We start from the raw sequence: 8,338 nt of genomic DNA, 5'->3' as shown, positions 1-8,338 counted from the left end.
GCCTGTAATCCCAGCTACTCGGGAGGCTGAGGCACGAGAATTGCTTGAGCCCAGGAGGCAGAGGTTGCAGTGAGCCAAGATTGAGCCACTGCACTCCAGCCTGGGTGACAGAGTGAGACTCTGTCTCAAAAAATAAATAAATAAAATAGACAGTAGCTACCAACATCACAAAAAGAGAAACAACAATGATGTGCCTCCTGAAGAAAGCACACAACACCATCAACACCGTCTACAAAGTATTCACAACCACAACAAAAAATGGAACCGGAATTAGACCAGGCACACCTCTAGATCCATCTTCAGTTTACAGGAAATAGGAGACAGAGAAACAACATATACAACAGTATGGAAATGAGATTAGCAAAATCCAGACAGTGGGAAATTCTGCAGAATAAATAACATGGTGTCTTCAAGTCATAAATTGAAAAGACAAAAGAAAAGAGGAAGGTAATTATAGATTACTAGACTTGAGACAGCAACAAAATGGAATGAGTGAAATTTTTGGGTTCTGATTGCAACAAAGTAGCCATGGAAACAATTTTATGAAATTATTGGGGGAAATTTGAGCATTACTTGTGTATTTTATAACATCAAGGAATTATTTCAAATGTTTTCAGATGTAATTTTTAGAATGCTTACCCTTGAAAGATATATACTGAAATATTTGTGGATGAAATGATATAATAGCTGAGATTTGCTTCAAAAAACTCAGTGAGGCTAGGACAGTCAATGAGATTGACTGTGAACGGATAATTGTTGAAACTGGTTGTTAGGTTCATAAGGATTCATGATACCGCTGTATTTTGTGTGTGTTTGAAAATTACCATAATTAAAGACTTTTTAAATTTAAAGAATAAATGTGGGCATGCCCATAAAGTCCTTTGAGCACTGTGAAAGGACTTGTAGAAGCATAAACTGTTAATATTTCAAAATTGTTATTATTTCCTTATGATGTGGAATCTCTTCTGGTTTTAGATGTTGCTAATTAAAGAGCTTCCACCAATTCTTAAAAGTTAAGTATTGACTGGGTGTGGTGGCTCACACCTGTAATCCCAGCACTTTGGGAGGCAGAGGCGGGTGGATCACGAGGTCAGGAGTTCGAGACCAGCCTGGCCAATATGGTGAAACCCCATTTCTACTAAAAAAAAATACAGAAATTAGCCAGGTATGGTGGTGTGCGCCAGTAGTCCCAGCTACTCAGGAGGCTGAGGCTGGAGAATCACTTGAACCCGGAAGGCGGAGGTTGCAGTGAGCCGAGATCAGGCCACCGCACTCCAGCCTGGGCAACAGAGTGAGACTCCGTCTCAAAAAAAAAAAAAAAAAAAAACTTAAAGTATTGCTGCTGGCTACTGTCACACAATGAAGCATGGTTGGTTTGTGCACGAATGTGTGTGTGGTGTGTTGTGGGGACAGGGCGGGGAAACGTGCTTTAATGTGGTGGTTTTGGGCATTACTTTTGTCCAGTTAATCCAAATGGACTGTGCTGGTCCAGTCTTCTGAGAGATGGCAGGAAAGGGCAGTACAGGAGAAGCCAGCGATGGAGGTCAGATTGACACATTTAGGAAAGGAAGGTTTTGACGGTCTGCATTTCAACAGAGCCTCAACCAAGAAAACAGCTACTGTAAAGAGGGGTCTGCTATTGACTCTAGAGGGCAGAGATGAATTCAGAATTGGGAAATTTCTGGAGGACAGGAAGAAGTTCCTATGTAGGCAAATTGGAGTCACCAGTTAGAGGCTCAGAAAATGCTGAAAGCAATACAGTTTCAGAAAGGAAAGTCAAGAGGGTAAACCCACATTACAACAAAGAACATCCCCAAGATGAGAAGGCGGGTCCCCATAACAGATCCAATAGGCTCACCACCACCAATTCAAGAGAAGAGATGCAGAGCAATACCTCATCCTGGAGGAGAAGAGGGAAAAAGTTCCAAGGCATCACGCTGATTATTTGTGGGGAGGAGAGCCTAGGAGTTTGACATTGCGTAGAAAGCCCCAAATGTCCAAGAGAACATTTTCAAAATTCCCCAAGAGAACAGTGTTTTATAAAAGAACAGAGTCTAGTGATCCATATAGCCACATTAAGAAGTTGGGAGAGTTAAAACCACCTTTGAGGAGCCTAACAAGAATTGTGACACCAATGGGCAAAATCTCGATCTCTCCTCACTCTTCCCTCCTTTCATTTCCCTTCTTGCTGTATCTTCGTGAAACAGCAGCAGTATGGCAAAGCAGCTATGCTGTATCACCATGAAGGAGAGGGTGGTAAAGGACCCCACAGAAATGGAGGGAATGATATTGACACAAAAATGGCAACAAGATCTAACTCCAGCATCAAATTGAAGTAACAGCAGCTGCAGCCATTAAGGTAAGCCACCAGGAGTTGGAGTTGGGATAACCAAAGGTGGCTTATAGCCGGGAACTTAAAAACCACCATAGAGAATTCAAGAACAATGTTGGCATCCCAAGGGAAAGGAGAGACTTAAGGGAACACGGCGGTTAGAACCCCTTATGTGAAAGCAAACAAGAAGAGCTACTGATACCGACTGGTACTTGTTTTCCCTGAATATCCTCTCACAAGCTGGGTGGCCAAGGGGGTTGGAGTACATTTTAGTCACCAATTCTTTGATACAAGGTTATGATTTTAGATTCCATTTTCTAGCCTAAGTTAGAAGATCAAGATTCATCTTTCCTTCCAGGTACTTTGTCTGCAAAGAGGATAGGTAGGCTGCAATCAGGTGAACGGTGATGTCTTAGACCAATAATTTCTGAATTCAAACCACTAGGCTGGGAGCGGTGGTTCATACCTGTAATCCTAGCACTTTGGGAGGCTGAGACGGGTAGATCTCTTGAGACCAGGAGTTCCAGACCAGCCTTGCCAACAGGGTAAAACCCCATCTCTACTAAAAAATTTAAAAAATTAGCCAGGTGTGCTGGTTCATGTTTCTAATCCCAGCTACTCAGGAAGCTGAGGCATGAGAATCACTTGAACCCAGGAGATGAAAGTTGAAGATGAGCCGAGATTGTGCCACTACACTCCAGCCTAGGCCACAGGGCAAGACTCCATCCCCCGCCAAAAAAGAACCACCAGACTTCTCATGAGAACAGTTGACTTTTTAAAAACTTAAGCTAAAAAAAAAACAAAAAAAAAAAAAAAAAAAAAAAAAAAAAACAAAAACAAAAACTAGATAAGATAAATTTTTTAAAAACTAGCTAAATAACCATTAAGGCACACTCTGAGGCAATACATAATTATAAGAGAATTTAATAAATGAGCATCTATTTATGAGTTTAGCTTTTCCAAGGCAAGGTTGTCTGAAGAGACACAGGGAGGCCTTGTATTTCTTTTATATACACTATCTCCATCCTTCTCTCAGTACAGAATGTGTTTATCTCCAACTCTGTACATCAAACTATTTGGTGGTGGTTCTTCCTTGCCATACAGAGCCACTAGCCTTTTGTAAGTTCTGGAGATCCTCACTTTCCTCCACTTCTTCCATAAGTAGTCAATTGAAACTTCTCTGACCTTGCAAAATGTGAGATTTTTCTTGTGTTTATCCATTTAATGTTTCTATAACAGAATACCTGAGGCTGGATAATTTATGAAGAAAAGGGGTGTACTTAGTTCCTGGTTCTGTGGGTAGGGAAATACAAGAAGGACGGCACCAGTATTCCTCTTAACTTCTGATGAGGCTTTTTGTATTGGGTCAAAATATGGTGGAAAGGAGAAGCAGACAAGTGCCAAGAGGCAAAACCCAAGGGGCACCTTGGCTTCATGACAACCTGCTGTTACGGAAACATTCCCACAAGAGCTAATGCAGTCTCACAAGAGGGAGAACTTACTACTACTAGAATGGCTCCAAGCCATTCGTGAGGGATCTGCCCCCATGACCCAAACGCCTCCTGCTAGGCCTCACCTCCCAGCACCACCACATTGAAGATCAAATTTCAACATGAGTTTCAGTGGAAACAAACTCAAACCATAGCAGTTTCCCACTGGGAGAGCTTGCTCTTTACTTTCTTTTGATGATAGATCGATGGACTGGAATTGCAGAAAAGGTTTTGTTTAGACTTTCTACAGTCCATCAGAATGCAATGCCAAATGGCACAGGAGAGCTCAGAGCTACATAAAGTACAAGGAGCTATCAGATGGCAGAATAACTGCTGGGAGGACAGCTTTTTGCACTTCTCCTTGTCATCTTTTCTTGAACCCAGTGTCAAGATTATTCCAAGTCACTTTAAAAAATACGGGCCAAGATTATGGCAACCTTGGAAGGCCTTATTTTGGACTTTAGCCCCCTGACATTTGATTACTCTATTCATCTAGACCAGTCCTAAAGATTTCATTTAGCCAACTTCAGATCTTTACTACACAGTTCAGTAAGGACCCCTAGGTCCACTCCAGGTAGGGTGGTGGGAAAAAAAAATCCTACAGTTGCCCCATAGCGATCCAAGGCTTAGGCCAAATCTCAGATGAATATGGACTACAAGGCCATGACCACACCTCACAGCTCCCCGTCTCAACTGGCCTAAAGGACACGTGTAGACTTTTACTCTGTAATGTACAGCATTATTTGAATTTATCAGCTGGCCAAAATGTAGGCATATACTGAAAATTCATGTGAGCCCTTCATCACAAATGAGTTAATATCAACACAGTCATGCAGAAGAAAAGGAAAGAAAATGCACTCTAAGGAACAGAGGGACACTGTCCAAAGTTTGGTTCTGCCCCTTCTCAGGTGTGTGATCCCGAGCAGGTTACTGTAAGCAAGAAACCTACCTGTCATGAGGATACATGAGATAATGCAGGTGACACACCTGGTTTGTAGTAGGCGTGCTCATCGACTTTAACTATGATTAATATCATTGCACAAAACTAGTCTTACATGGTTTTATATTACATGCAAATGAGCTTCCAGGGAGCATGTTTCTCTAAGCCAATTTTTATTTTTTCCCTTCGTCATCCAACTCTCCATTGTTTCCCACCCTTTTCTCATTATTACCAATTAGACACAGTTTTCAGCAACAATTTCTTAGCATGTGCTTTCTCCCTTGAATAAAATTACAGATTAAGACCTGCCTAAGGTGACCTCTCTGTCCCTAGTTCATCCTCGTAAGATTGTTTCCAAATAGCTCTAAGCCAGACTCTCAGAACAGAGAGCCATCTATAGAGAAAGAAAATACCAGCTAGCTCTAGATTTCCCCAGGAATGCTGGAGGAGGGGTAGAAGATAGTGGAAGATGTTAAACAGGCAGTGAGGAGACTTGAGGGCCAGAGTCCTAGATCTACACTTAGTTGTTCTGTGACCCTGTGCCCGCTCACCTCAGTCTCTTCCCTGGTAAATTGGAGCTAACAAAGCCCGCTTTGCTTACCTCCTGTGGCCTCTCTCATGGGGTTATTAAAAGGACCCAACATAACAGATTTACTCCAAATGTAGTAGGGATAGAAATTTGTATGATGTGAGATGATTTTACACGATCCATGGCCAGTTTTTATCTACTTTTTAATTCTATATAAAACGATTTATTTGTTCTTACATGTATAAGGAAAAAATATAACTAGCACACAACACTCATGATTTTAGAGATATAATTGCTCAAAAAGAGGCGTAAGTAAAAATCATGGAACAGCTATATATGTACTTGTGTTTGTGTGTGTGTGTGTGTGTGTGTGTATAGTGTGCAATTGTGACAAAAAAGGAAGGCAGTGTCCTCATAATATATGGAACTCTACAATAACAGAATAAATAAGACAGCTGTCTGAAGACTTTATGGAGCTAAACAAAAGCATCATTATTACTCCTTTGTAGGCCCTGAGTTTCCTCATCTACAGAATTCAACAAATGGTTAATGGCATTTTCTACATACCAGACACTTTTCTGAATTCTGAGGATACAAAAGCAGGCAAGATAGACAAAGTTCTTCCCTCTAGGAGCTTACATTTAGGTAGAGAAGCATATTTAAACCCACAAAGTAATTGCGCAGATCCGACCCAATGATGTACAAAGAAAGCTTTTGAAAGTTATCAAGACTATATCAATGTCTGGTACTGTTGTAGTGAGATGCCAGAGGCAGAAATGAGAACTTGATTTGAGAATATCTAAAAAATGTCTGGCAGAAGGCAGAGAAATGCACTAGTGTGGGCAAATACAAATTGTTTTTGTTTCTGTTGGGTTTTCCTTTGGGATAAATTCCTGAAAATTTTTTCTAAACTTTTGCACAGTAAAAGACTTATTCCAAATAATTCCATTTGGAGATACGTACTCTTCAGAGGTAATGGGAAATGTGAATCGAAGAAGTATCATATTGGAATCATGCATTATAATAGTTAACATGCATTATTAACTGCATACTAACTAGTTAAATGCATTCAAATAGTTAATCTGGCTTGAATTAATCTAACCATAGAGTTGCTTTTCTAAATCAAATGTTGTTCTGAAATCCAAATATGTGAAGTCTAATTTGTTTTCCTTCATTCCCTAATTTTTAAGTTCTTTCCAAAAGAATTAGCAAATTTCCCTGGACTCATTTTCTCTTTTTAAATCCCCAAAGTCATTTATTTCTTAACTGGTTTTGGTTGCATTATAACTGCGTTTGTTGGATTCTTCCTATCAGCTCGAAAGTTGGCTATTTGACAACATATAAAGGGCAGCTAATTCTATTTGGGAAATTACTGCCTCAGTGAACTTACTAAATAACACCCTAGTGAATTGAAAGAGTTAAAACAAGTTTCCAAGCAGCCTTATTTCCAATCAGGGAATAGCTTGTGTGCTGGGAGCTTGTGTCAAAACATGAAGAGTTATGAATTCATAACAAAATAACTGTCCAACAAAGAAGGGAAACAAGCAGATGATATATGGAGAGAAGGCCATGTCCTGGAGCCAAAATGTAAAATGGAAGATGTATTCACCAGGCCTACAGACGAGGCAAGTCTATATAACTTGAGCTTTCAGTCCCTCTGCAAGTGAACAACTGAAGATAATCATCCGACACCCCTGTGCTGATTGCATCATGAGCTTGCTTGTGTTCTGATGTTTAGCATTGTTACTGGGAGGATGGTACCACTATTTTGCCAAATAACCCAAGTTTAAATATTCATTTTTTGTCATAGGTTCTTGCCAATGTGCATAGCAGGTTTGCAAATTGTACTTTTGTTTATAGGCTTAGTCTCAAAAACAAAAAAGCTTAAGGTTTTCTATTTTGATTGAAGTAGAAAGCACGTGAAGATATTTGCTCAATCTGGTTGCCTGGTATGGCATGCAAGGTCTGTATATTTTAAATGTGGGGTAGGAATATAAAACGATATTTTAAAATCTCCGAGAACTTAGAAACCCTAAGGAATTTTGTCTCTTTTCAGCACATTCTCATTGGGAGGTCATATACTGACTCTAATTGTCTTGTTTTTCCTCTAAACATTTGGAACTCCTCTCACAGAATTGTCTTCAGAGCCCGCAGAGCATTTTTCTGAAAGTCTTACTCTGTGCCAAGTCTTCATCCTTTGGGGTGGGATGGGGGATGGGAGTCAGTGGAAGAGATTGAATTTAATGATTTCTGGAAAGAGCCAAAAGTCATCCAGAGGCCAATCTGGTCAATGGTGTGAGTATAACCATTTGGGGTTAAAAAAAATAAGAAAACAAAAAGATTATCTATAAAGTATGGAGCCTGGCCCTGTCATCCGGCCTGTGAACCGATGATTTGAAGGCAGTCCTCCAAGAGGCGTTCCTAAGCAGTTTGGCCCATGACTGTCATTCTTTTAATAAATGTATAGAATCTTCAGAAGTGGCTACTTTTGAAGTAGTGTTTCAAACACACTCATTTTTATATGATCCGGAGTTTGTTCACAAACCAGCACGGTCATACATAGAGAAGAGTCATCATTTGCTATGGATCTACAACCAAGATAAAGACTGTTCGGTAAACACATTTTCTTGATAACCCAGAGAAAAGAAAATAATTTGTTGTGAATGTCTTCATTGTTCTTCCCCCTTGAAGCTTGGTTAGGATTCAACCATTGTTTATGCATCTACAGTATATGCCCTAGTAATAAGGCAATGTCAAATATGAGACACTCCCATTGCCCAAGTAAATGCTTCCTTCCCCTCATCAAAAATTCTAGGAACACAGCTAAAAATCATGAATCACCTGCTTAAAAATAGTTAATGTATTAATTTAGTTATATACATATTATAAATCATTTTATATATATTTATAAAATTGATGTGTTAATATCATTTTATATAAGCATATTATCTTTTATTTTTTGAGACAGGGTCTCACTCTGTCACCCAGGCTGAAGTGCAGTGGCACGATCATGGCTCACTGTAACCTCAACCACCCCAGGCTCAGGT

The sequence above is a fragment of the Macaca mulatta genome, chromosome 6, assembly GCF_049350105.2.
Source record: "Macaca mulatta isolate MMU2019108-1 chromosome 6, T2T-MMU8v2.0, whole genome shotgun sequence".
NCBI classification, from domain to species: Eukaryota; Metazoa; Chordata; class Mammalia; order Primates; family Cercopithecidae; genus Macaca; species Macaca mulatta.
This window is presented reverse-complemented; position numbering follows the sequence as displayed.